Here is a 12,648-nt window from a genome sequence, read left to right as displayed (position 1 = left end):
ATAGTTTTGGCATCTCGCTATCCATTGAAGTTCAGAAATGTTGGCATCCTTAGGAACTTAAAATCTAGATGATATTATTGACTCTCCTAGTTTAGTTCTTTTTTTATTCTTGAACACAGCTTTTAGAGTCTTGGCCGTAGCCTTAAGCACTTTGTTTTCCAGTATTACCACCGGATACATAAATGCCACAGACACTTAACTGGGTGAACCCTTTCGGATTGTGATTCAGCTTTGCTAGAATCCCCAGATAGAGGTGTCCAGAGTTCTTAAGCACACTTTTTTTGCTTTGGATCACGACTTTAACTGCTCAGTCTCAAGCTTTTTACTTGACACCTTCACACCACAAGCATATAGTTAGGGACACTGTTCCTTTGGAGTGCTCAGGCCATGATTTTGTTTTTTTTTAAGCCATCTTAACCATTAATGCTCAAAGCCTTGGACCCATGCTCTTGCCTTTTGGTTTAAAGAGCTATTGGCTTTTTGCTCTTGCCTTTTGGTTTAAAGAGCTATTGGCTTTTTCTATTGCTTCTTTCTTTTTCTATATATTTTTTTCGCATGCAATTGATTTTTTTCTTTTTATTGCATCTTGATTTTTTTTCTGCTTTTTCTTACTTCAAGAATTAATTTCTTTTGATTTTTCAGATTACCAATAATACTTCTCCTTTTTCATCATTCTTTCAAGAGCCAACATTCTTAATTCCAATTTCAAATATGCACTGTTCAGTCATACATTCAAAGAATAAAATCAATGCCACCACATCAAGATAATTGAACTATTCCTAATATAAAACTCAAAATCCATACATCTTACTTTTCTTTTTCAATTAAAATTTTTCTTTTAAGTAAGGTGAGAGATGCATGGGATAATTCATAGCTTTAAGACATAAAGATGATCATGCACTAGAAACAGACAATAAAACAAAATACATGGAAAAAAATAACGTAGGCAACAAAGGATTAAAGGAACGAATTCACCTTAATAATGGCGGCTACTACTCATTCTGGAAGATCCAATGGAGTGCTTGATTTCTTCTATATCACGCCCCTGCCTCTGTTGTTCTTCCCTCATGGCTCTTTGATCTTCTCTTATGTCATGGAGGATGGTGGAGTGCTTTTGATGTCCCATCCTCAGTTGGTCCATGTTGGAGCTTAACCCTCCTAGAGAGGTATGCCATTGGTCCCAAAAAATTTTTGGGGAGGAAAATACATCCTTGAAGCATCTCAGGGATTTTTTTTTGTTGAGGTGGCTCCACATGCTCTTGCTGTGGTCCATGTGCCAGCTCTCTAACATGCTCCATCCTTCTTTTAGTGATGGACTTTTCCTCCTTAATGGAGATGTCTCTTTCTATGACAATTCCGGCTAAATTGCATAGGTTACATATGAGGTAAGGGAAGCGGAGGCAAGTGTCTTTCCCTTCCTCTTTCTTAAGGTTCAACAAGTCTTTGGTGCCATACTTAGGAGTGGTAGAAGTCAAAAAGCAAAGCTTTTACAACACCAAACTTAAGAGTTTTGCTTGTCGTCGAGCAAATATGAACAATTGGGAATGAGAGAGTTAGGTGGGATATGTGGAGTTTCTGTGGGACCCACTGGTCTTGGGAGGCTAAGGAATTCAAATTCCTTGCCCCTTGTGGGCGTTAAACGCCCAGCTCTTGCTTCTGGCTGGCATTCAATGCCAGCTTGATGTTCTTTATAGGGCATTGAATGCCCATTGGGGTGCTCCTTCCTGGCGTTCAACACCAGGTCTCTGCCCCATGGCTAGCGTTCAACGCCAGCTTTGCTGCTGCTCATGGGCGTTGAATGCCCACTCTGGCCCCCTTGTCTGGTGTTCAACGCTAGCAAGGTCTTTGCTCCAGGGTGTTCTATTTCCAGCTCTGACTATTTCTATTTCTGTTCTAACTACTGCACATAATCACAAACATTAAAAAACAAGGAAAAACTATAAAAATAAAGTAAAAAAAACTCAAATGAAAATAAACAAAAGAAATAAGAACAGAAATACTCTATTCATGGTTGGGTTTTCTCCCAATAAGCGCTTCTTTAATGTCATTAGCTTGACACTTGATTGTTGACTTTCTTTCTCTTCTTCCAGTTGGTTAACAGAAATGACTCCATGGGAGAAGAGGAGGAGATTAGTGCCCACAGATTTGAATTTCTCCTAACAAGCTTTCTTTTAGTGTGATGAGCTTGATTCTCCTTACTTGTTAGGGTAGGGGTGGTATTGTTTCTCCATCCCCTATGCATCTTCCTCTTGGGACCTTCCTCCTTGGTGGGTGATGACTGCCCAACACCAAACTTAAGTTTGATGTCTAGGGAAACTGTATGAGTTTTCACCAAGGGAGAATGCTTTAATATTGTACTCTGCATGGCAGTACCTTCTTTGTCAGGGGGTAGTGGAGGTTGAAGGACCTTGATAATCATGTAATCCTTCTATAACCTCATCACTAATTCACCTCTCTCAGCATCAGAGAGGTTTCTTCCAATAGATAGAGACCATTACTCCAAAACCTTAGCAAAAGGAATATTGAGCTGCAGCTTTTCATAGCCTTCCAACGATTGTGAGCAGTGCTCATCCTTGGTCTCCTTTTGGGGCATCTAAGGGTGTGGTACTTCAGGCTTTCTTCCCATAAGAAGGGCGCGCAACAATGTGCTTCCAGCCTCTTCTTGAGTCTCTTCTTTATTTAGTTCCTCAATAGTGTGTACCATTTTAGGCTCAGCCTCCTTGGTACTAATGAGGGCCAGACACTCTTCTCTTATCTGTTCAGATAAGTGCTGTCTAGTTTGACTTAACTGTGCCTCTATAGTTTTGTTAGAGGCTCGGGCTTCTTGCAGCATCTCTTGAAATTTCAACATTTGTTGTGCAAGGGAGTGTAGTTTCTGGGTTAATGACTCACTTTGCTCAGGAGGGTCTGACTTAGTGGACACTGTCTTAATCTCTCCTTTCATTGGAGTCTCATTAGATGAGTACAGATGCTGATTGCTGGCAACTGTCTCAATGATCTCGTGAGCTTCCTCAATTGTCTTTTTCATGTGGATTGAACCACCAGCAGAATGGTCTAAGGACATCTTAGTCATATCTGTGAGTCCATCATAGAAGATGTCTAACTTTATCCATTCTGAAAATATTTCAGTAGGGCATTTTCACAGCATCATCTTGTATCTCACCCAAGCATCATAAAGGGATTCATTATCTTCTTGTTTGAAGCCTTGAATGTCCAGTCTTAACTGGGTTAGTTTCTTTGGTGGAAAGTATTGATTCAAAAACTTATCTACCAGCTGACTCCATGTTTTCAAGCTTGATTTAGGTTGATTATCCAACCATCTCTTTGCTTGACCTTTCACAGCAAATGGAAAGAGCAATAACCTGTAGACATCTTGGTCTACTCCATCAGTGTACACTGTGTCAGCATATTGCAAGAATTCAGCAAAGAATTTTGTGGGCTCTTCTTGGGGAAGTCCCTAAAATTGGTAGTTTTGCTGCACTAGAGTGATTAACTGTGGGGTTGAGGTCAAAATGAGCTACTCCAATAGGAGGAATACTAATGCTACTTCCGTAGAAGTCAGGAGTGGGGGCTGTATAAGACCCCAAAGTTCTTCTGAACTGTTCATCCCCATTCGGGTTTATGGTGAACTCTTCCTGTTCCTGTACACTCAGTCAAGAAACAAGGAAATGGGAAGGTGTGTGTCTCTATATCAGAGTATAGAGCACTTCCAGTAAGATATCTTGAGAAGACAAGAAAAATGAAGGTAGAGGGAGAGAGATGGAATTCAAATTTTTTGAAATTTAAAAGAAAAGGAAATTAAATTGTTAATTTTGAAAAGAAGAAAGAAAAATAAAAGAAAATTTAAGACAGCTAATGGTGCACGAAATTGTGATCTCTGGTAATGGCTCCAAAGGCTTGGTGCTCTAATCTCAATTCATAATTTGTCACAACTTCGATACAACTAACCAGCAAGTGCACTGGGTCGTCCAAGTAATAAACCTTACGTGAGTAAGGGTCGATCCCACGGAGATTGTTGGTATGAAGCAAGCTATGGTCACCTTGTAAATCTCAGTCAAGCGGATATAAAATAGTTATGAAGTTTTCGAAAATAGATAATATAATAAGGATAGAAATACTTATGTAAATCATTGGTGAGAATTTCAGATAAGTGCATAGAGATGCTTTCGTTCCTCTGAACCTCTGCTTTCCTGCTGTCTACATCCAATCAGTCTTACTCCTTTCTATGGCTGGCTTTTTATAAGGATGTCACCGGCGCCAATGGCTACTTTCAATCCTCTCGGAGAAATGGTCCAAATGCTCTGTCACAGCACGGCTAATCGTCTGGAGGCATCACCCTTGTCGATGGCTGCATCCTATTCCTCTCTGTGAAAATGGTCCGATGCGCTGTCACTACATGGCTAATCATCTTGGAGGTTCTCGATCATACTGGAATAGAATTTACTATCCTTTTGTGTCTGTCACTACGCCCAGCACGTGCGAGTTTGAAGTTCGTCACAGTCATTCAATCCCAGAGTCCTACTCGGAATACCACGGACAAGGTTTAGACTTTCCGGACTCTCATGAATGCCGCCATCAATCTAGCTTATACCACGAAGATTCTGATTAAGAGATCTAAGAGATACTCATTCAGTCGAAGGTAGAACGGAAGTGGTTGTCAGGCACGCATTCATAGGGAATGATGATGATTGTCACGTTCATCACATTCAGGTTGAAGAGCAAATGAATATCTTAGAAGCGGAATAAGTTGAATTGAATAGAAAAACAGTAGTACTTTGCATTAATCTTTGAGGAACAGCAGAGCTCCACACCTTAATCTATGGGGTGTAGAAACTCTACCGTTGAAAATACATAAGTGATAATGGAGTTCATTGGTCTCGGCCACAGAGGGGAACCGGAGTAACCAAGACTACGAATACAATGATAAAAAGTTCTATTTATAATAAACTAGTCACTAGGGTTTACAGAAGTAAGTAATTGATGCATAAATCCACTTCCGGGGCCCACTTGGTGTGTGCTTGGGCTGAGCTTGAAGTCTACACGTGGAGAGGTCATTCTTGGAGTTGAACGCCAGCTTTTGTGCCATTTTGAGCGTTGAACTCCACTTTGCAACTTGTCTCTGGCGCTGGACGCTAGAATTGGGCAGAGAGCTGGTGTTGAACGCCAGTTTGCATCATCTAAACTCGGGCAAAGTATGGACTATTATATATTTCTGGAAAGCCCTGGATGTCTACTTTCCAACGCAATTGGAAGCGCGCCATTTTGAGTTCTGTAGCTCCAGAAAATCCATTTTGAGTGCAGGGAGGTCAGAATCCAACAACATCAGCAGTCCTTCTTCAACCTCTGAATCTGATTTTTGCTCAAGTCCCTCAATTTCAGCCAGAAATACCTGATATCACAGAAAAACACACAAAGTCATAGTAAAGTCCAGAAATGTGAATTTAACATAAAAACTAATGAAAACATCCCTAAAAGTAACTAGATTCTACTAAAAACATACTAAAAACAATGCCAAAAAGCGTATAAATTATCCGCTCATCACAACACCAAACTTAAATTGTTGCTTGTCCCCAAGCAACTGAAAATCAAATAGGATAAAAAGAAGAGAATATACTGTAAATTCCAAAATATCAATGAAACATAGCTCCAATTAGATGAGCGGGACTTGTAGCTTTTTGCCTCTTGAATAGTTTTGGCATCTCACTTTATCCATTGAAGTTCAGAATGATTGGCTTCTATAGGAACTCAGTGTTCAGATAGTGTTATTGATTCTCCTAGTTCAGTATGATGATTCTTGAACACAGCTTCTGTATGAGTCTTAGCCGTGGCCCTAAGCACTTTGTTTTCCAGTATTACCACTGGATACATAAATGCCACAGACACATAATTGGGTGAACCTTTTCAGATTGTGACTCAGCTTTGCTAAAGTCCCCAATTAGAGGTGTCCAGGGTTCTTAAGCACACTCTTTTTTTTTTTGCTTTGGACCTTGACTTTAACCGCTCAGTCTCAAGTTTTCACCTGACACCTACACGCCACAAGCACATGGTTAGGGACAGCTTGGTTTAGCCGCTTAGGCCAGGATTGTATTCCTTTAGGCCCTCCTATCCACTGATGCTCAAACCCTTGGGATCCTTTTTATTTACCCTTGCCTTTTGGTTTTAAGGGTTACTGGCTTTTTGCTCTTGCCTCTTGGTTTTAAGAGCTTTTGGCTTTTTCTGCTTGCTTTTTCTTTCTATTTTTTTCTCCTATTTTTTTCTTTTTTTTTCTGCAAGTTTTGTTCTTTGCTGCTTTTTCTTGCTTCAAGAATCATTTTTATGATTTTTCAGATCATCAAATAACATGTCTCCTTGTCATCATTCTTTCAAGAGCCAACATATTTAACATTCTTAAACAACAACTTCAAAAGACATATGCACTGTTCAAGCATTCATTCAGAAAACAAGAAGCATTGTCACCACATCAATATAATTAAAATAAGCTCAAGGATAAATTCGAAACTCATGTACTTCTTGTTCTTTTGAATTAAAACATTTTTCATTTATGAGAGGTGATGGATTCATAGGACATTCATAACTTTAAGACAAAGTTACTAACTACTAATGATCATGTAATGAAGACACAAACATGGATAAGCACTTAACATAGAAAACGAAAAACAGAGAAAGTAAGAACAAGGAATGAATCCACCTTAGTGATGGTGGCGTTTCCTTCTTGAGGAACCAATGATGTCCTTGAGCTCTTCTATGTCTCTTCCTTGTCTTTGTTGCTCCTCCCTCATTGCTTTTTGATCTTCTCTGATTTCATGAAGGATGATGGAGTGCTCTTGATGTTCCACCCTTAGTTGTCCCATGTTGGAACTTAATTCTCCTAGGGAGGTGTTGATTTGCTCCCAATAGTTTTGTGGAGGAAAATGCATTTGAGGCATCTCTGGGATCTCATAGTGATGAGCTTCCTGCGCCTCTTGAGCTCCATGAATGGGCTCTCTTGATTGCTCCATCTTTTTCTTAGTGATGGGCTTCTCTTCCTCAATGGGAATGTCTCCTTCTATGAAAGCTCCAGCTGAGTAATATAGATGGCAAATAAGATGAGGAAAAGCTAGCCTTGCCCCAGGGGAAGGCTTTTCGGCTATTTTGTAGAGTTCAAGGGAGATGACTTCATGAACTTCTACTTCCTCTCCAATCATGATGCTATGGATCATGATGGCCCGATCCACAGTAACTTCAGATCGGTTGCTAGTGGGGATGATGGAGCGTTGGATGAACTCCAACCATCCTCTAGCCACAGGCTTGAGGTCCAATCTTCTTAGTTGAACCGGCTTGCCTTTGGAGTCAATCTTCCATTGAGCTCCTTCCACACATATGTCCATAAGGACTTGGTCCAACCTTTGATTAAAGTTGACCCTTCTAGTGTAGGGGCGTGCATCTCCTTGCATCATAGGCAAGTTAAACGCCAACCTCACATTTTCCGGACTAAAATCTAAGTATTTCCCCTGAACCATTGTAACATAATTCTTTGGATTCGGGTTCTTACTTTGATCATGGTTCCTAGTGATCCATGCATTGGCATAGAACTCTTGAACCATTAGGATGCCGACTTGTTGGATGGGGTTTGTTAGAACTTCCCAACCTCTTCTTTGGATTTCATGTCGGATCTCCGGATACTCATTTCTCTTGAGCTTGAAAGGGACCTCGGGGATCACCTTCTTCTTGGCCACAACATCATAGAAGTGGTCTTGATGGGCTTTGGAGATGAACCTTTCCATCTCCCATGACTCGGAGGTGGAAGCTTTTGTCTTTCCTTTCCCTTTTCTAGAGGATTCTCCGGTCTTAAGTGCCATCAATGGTAATGGAAAAACAAAAAGCTTATGCTTTCACCACACCAAACTTAGAATATTGCTCGCCCTCGAGCAAGAAAAGAAAGAATTAGATGAAGAAGAAGAAGAAAATATGGAGAAGAGGGGGATTAAGGTTCGGCCATATGGGTGGGTTTGGGTGGGAAATTGATTTTGAATTTTGAAGGTAGGTGGAGTTTATTGGGTAGGTTTATGGGGAAGAGTGGGTGGATGTGAGTGGTGAAGGGTTAATAGGGAAGAGGGATGGAGGTGATAGGTGAAGGGTTTTGGGGAAGAGTGTTTATTGGGAATAGAGGATGAGTGAGAAGAGAGAAGAGAGTGAGTGGAGGTAGGTGGGGATCCTGTGGGGCCCACAGATCCTGAGGTGTTCAAGGATTTACAACCTTGCACCAAATTAGGCATGTAAAATGCCCTTGCACACAACTCTGGGCGTTCAGCGCCAAGTTAGTGCCCATTTTGGGCGTTGAACGCCCATTTGTTGCCCATTTCTGGCGTTGAACGCCAGAACCATGCTTGTTCTGGGCGTTCAGCGCCATCTCTTCTCCAGGGTGCATTTCTGGCGTTCAAACGCCAGAACCATGCTCTGTTCTGGCGTTGAACGCCCAAAACATGCTTCTTACTGGCGTTTAAACGCCAGTAAGGTCTTCCTCCAGGGTGTGATTTTTCTTCTGCTATTTTTGATTCCGTTGCAAATATTTATATTTATTTTGTGACTCCACATGATCATGAATCTAATAAAACATGAAAAACAATGAAAATTAGATAAATAAACATTGGGTTGCCTCCCAACAAACGCTTCTTTAATGTCAATAGCTTGACAGTGGGCTCTCATGGAGCCTCACAGATGTGCAGAGCTTTGTCGAAACCTCCCAACACCAAACTTAGAGTTCGGATATGGGGGTTTGACACCAAACTTAGAGTTTGATTATGGGGGCTTTGGTTGACTCTGCTTTGAGAGAAGCTTTTTCTGCTTCCTCTCCATGGATGCAGAGAGAGATCCTTGAGTTGTAAACACAAGGTTGTCCTTATTTAATTGAAGGATCAATTCTCCTCTGTCCACATCAATCACAGCTCTTGCTGTGGCTAGGAAAGGCCTTCCTAGGACGATGGATTCATCCTCTTCCTTTCTAGTGTCTAGGACTATGAAATCAGTAGGGATGTAAAGGCCTTCAACCTTTACTAACACGTCCTCTACTTGTCCATAAGCCTGTTTTCTTGAATTGTCTGCTCTCTCTAATGAGATTTTAGCAGTTTGCACCCCAAAGATTCCTAGTTTCTCTATTACAGAGAGGGGCATGAGGTTTATCCCTGAACCAAGGTCACACAGAGCCTTTTCAAAGAGCATGGTGCCTATGGTACAAGGTATTATGAACTTTCCAGGATCCTGTTTCTTCTGAGGCAATGTCAGTTGATCCAGATCACTTAGTTCATTGGTGAACAAGGGAGGTTCATCTTCCCAAGTCTCAATACCAAATAATTTCGCATCCAGCTTCATGATTGTACCAAGGAACTTGGTAGCTTGCTCTTCAGTGACATCCTCATTCTCTTCAGAAGAGGAATACTCATCAGAGCTCATGAAGGGCATAAGGAGGTTCAATGGAATCTCTATGGTCTCTAGATGAGCCTCAGATTCCTTTGGTTCCTTAGAGGGAAACTCCTTATTGATCACTGGACGTCCCAGGAGGTCTTCCTCACTGGGATTCACGTCCTCCTCTCCCTCTTTGGGTTCGGCCATTTTGGTAATATCAATGGCCTTGCACTCTCTCTTTGGATTTTCTTTTGTATTACTTGGGAGAGTACTGGGAGGGATTTCAGTGATCTTCTTACTCAGCTGGCCCACTTGTGTCTCCAAATTTCTAATGGAGGACCTTGTTTCATTCATGAAACTCACAGTGGCCTTAGATAGATCAGAGACTAAGTTTGCTAAGCTAGATGGATTCTGCTCAGAATTCTCTGTCTGTTGCTGAGTGGATGATGGAAAAGGTTTACTATTGTTAAACCTATTTCTTCCACCATTATTAAAGCCTTGTTAAGGCTTTTGATCCTTCCATGAGAAATTTGGATGATTTCTCCATGATGAGTTATAGGTGTTTCCATAAGGTTCACCTAAGTAATTCACCTCTGCTATTGCAGGGTTCTCAGGATCATAAGCTTCTTCTTCAGAAGATGCCTCTTGAGTACTGTTGGATGCAGCTTGTATTCCATTCAGACTCTGAGAAATCATATTGACTTGCTGAGTCAATATTTTGTTCTGAGCCAATATGGCATTCAGAGTATCAATTTCAAGAACTCCCTTCTTCATAGGCGTCCCATTATTCACAGGATTCCTCTCAGAAGTGTACATGAACTGGTTATTAGCAACCATGTCAATGAGTTCTTGAGCTTCTACAGGCGTTTTCTTTAGGTGAATGGATCCACCTGCAGAAGTATCCAATGACATCTTTGATAGCTCAGCTAAACCATCATAGAATATATCCAGGATGGTCCATTCTGAAAGCATGTCAGAAGGACACTTTTTGGTCAGCTGCTTGTATCTTTCCCAAGCTTCATAGAGGGATTCACCTTCTTTCTGTCTGAAGGTTTGAACATCCACTCTAAGCTTGCTCAGCTTTTGAGGAGGAAAGAACTTGGCTAAGAAAGCCGTGACCAGCTTATCCCAAGAGTTCAGGCTATCTTTAGGTTGAGAGTCCAACCATACTCTAGCTCTGTCTCTTACAGCAAAAGGGAAAAGCATGAGCCTGTAGACTTCAGGATCTACTCCATTAGTCTTAACAGTATCACAGATCTGCAAGAATTCAGTTAAGAACTAAAAAGGATCTTCAGATGGAAGTCCATGAAACTTGCAGTTTTGTTGCATCAGAGAAACTAGCTGAGGTTTCAACTCAAAATTGTTTGCTCCAATGGTAGGGATGGATATGCTTCTTCCATGTAAATTGGAATTTGGTGCAGTAAAGTCACCAAGAATTCTCCTCGCATTATTGTTGTTGGGTTCGGCTGCCATCTCCTTTACTTGTTCGAAATTTTCAATAAGGTTGTCTCTGGATTGTTGTAATTTAGCTTCTCTTAGTTTCCTCTTCAGAGTCCTTTCAGGTTCTGGATCAGCTTCAACAAGAATGCCTTTTTCTTTGTTCCTGCTCATAAGAAAGAGAAGAGAACAAGAAAAGAAGAGGAATCCTCTATGTCACAGTAAAGAGGTTCCTTATTGTTAGTAGAAAAAGAAAAGGAATAGGGGTGAAGAAGAATGAAGAATCCAAACACAAGGGTAAGGATAGGAGCAGTGAATTGAGATGAGGAGATGTTAGTAGATAAATAAATAAATAGAATAAGATGGGAGAGGGAGAGTTTTCGAAAATAATTTTTTGAAAAAGAGTTAGTGATTTTCGAAAATAGTTTTTGAAAAAGGTTAGTAATTTTCGAAAATTAAAATCCAAAATTAAAATAATTAGTTAATTAAAAAGAAATTTTGAAAAAGAGGGAGATATTTTCGAACATTAGAGAGAGAGAGTTAGTTAGGTAGTTTTGAAAAAGGTAAGAAACAAACAAAAAGTTAGTTAGTTAGTTGAAACAAATTTTGAAAATCAATTTTGAAAAGATAAGAAGATAAGAAGTTAGAAAAGATATTTTGAAATCAACTTTTTGAAAAAGATATGATGAGAAGATATTTTTGAAAAGATATGATTGAAATTAGTTTTGAAAAAGATTTGATTTTTAAAATCACAATTAATAACTTGATTCACAAGAAATCACAAGATATGATTCTAGAACTTAAAGTTTGAATCTTTCTTAACAAGTAAGTAACAAACTTGCAATTTTTGAATCAAAACATTAATTGGTGATGTTATTTTCGAAAATTATGTGATAAAGATAAGAAAAAGATTTTTGAAAAACATTTTTATACTTTTCGAAAATAACTAAGAAAAATGAAAAAGATTTTATTTTTGAAAAAGATTTTGAAAAAGATGAGATTTTTAAATTGAAAATTTGATTTGACTCATAAAAACAACTAGATTTTTAAAAATTTTTGAAAAAGTCAAATCTAATTTTCGAAATTTTAAGAGAGAAAAAGGGAAAGATATTTTTTTGATTTTTGAATTTTTAATGATGGGGGAGAGAAACATGAAAATGATGCAATGCATGAGAATTTTAGATCAAAACATGTGATGCATGCAAGAATGCTATGAATGTCAAGATGAACACCAAGAACACTATGAAGATCATGATGAACATCAAGAACATACTTTTGAAATATTTAATGCAAAGAAAATATGCAAGACACCAAACTTAGAAATCTTTAATGCTTAGGCACTAAGAATTCAAGAATGCATATGAAAAACACCATACAACACAAAACAAGAAAGCATCAAGATCAAACAAGAAGACTTACCAAGAACAACTTGAAGATCATGAAGAACACCATGAATGCATGAATTTTCGAAAAATGCAAGATGAATATGCAATTGACACCAAGCTTATAACATGACACATGACTCAAACAAGAAACACAAAATTTTTTTTTTTATTTTTTATGATTTTCTAATTTTTTTGGATTTTTTCAAAAATTATTTTGAAAAAGGAAAATAAGGATTCCAAAATTTTTAATATGAATTCCAGGAATCTTATGCTCTTTAGTCTAAAGCTCCAATCAAAGGGTCAGGCATGGCTTAATAGCCAGCCAAGCTTTAGTATGTAATTACATGCATCAGCTAATTTGCTAAGAAAGACAAAGAAGCTCTTCTCTTGAGTATAAGTGAAACCTCAGTCCAAAAGAATTTAGACATGGCTTTACAGCCAGCCA

General features: G+C 39.2%; 1 non-coding gene across 1 annotated transcript; it reads left to right on the top strand.

Moving 5' to 3' along the window:
- Positions 1-10,347: 10,347 nt before the first annotated feature.
- Positions 10,348-10,455, top strand: LOC148551036 (small nucleolar RNA R71). Its single transcript, XR_015893691.1, has one exon. It is a non-coding gene; the product is annotated as a small nucleolar RNA R71 (small nucleolar RNA).
- The last annotated feature ends 2,193 nt before the right edge of the window (positions 10,456-12,648 follow it).

This window comes from Arachis ipaensis, chromosome B7 (genome assembly GCF_059453495.1).
Source record: "Arachis ipaensis isolate K30076 ecotype BB chromosome B7, ASM5945349v1, whole genome shotgun sequence".
NCBI lineage: Eukaryota > Viridiplantae > Streptophyta > Magnoliopsida > Fabales > Fabaceae > Arachis > Arachis ipaensis.
This window is presented reverse-complemented; position numbering and strand designations above follow the sequence as displayed.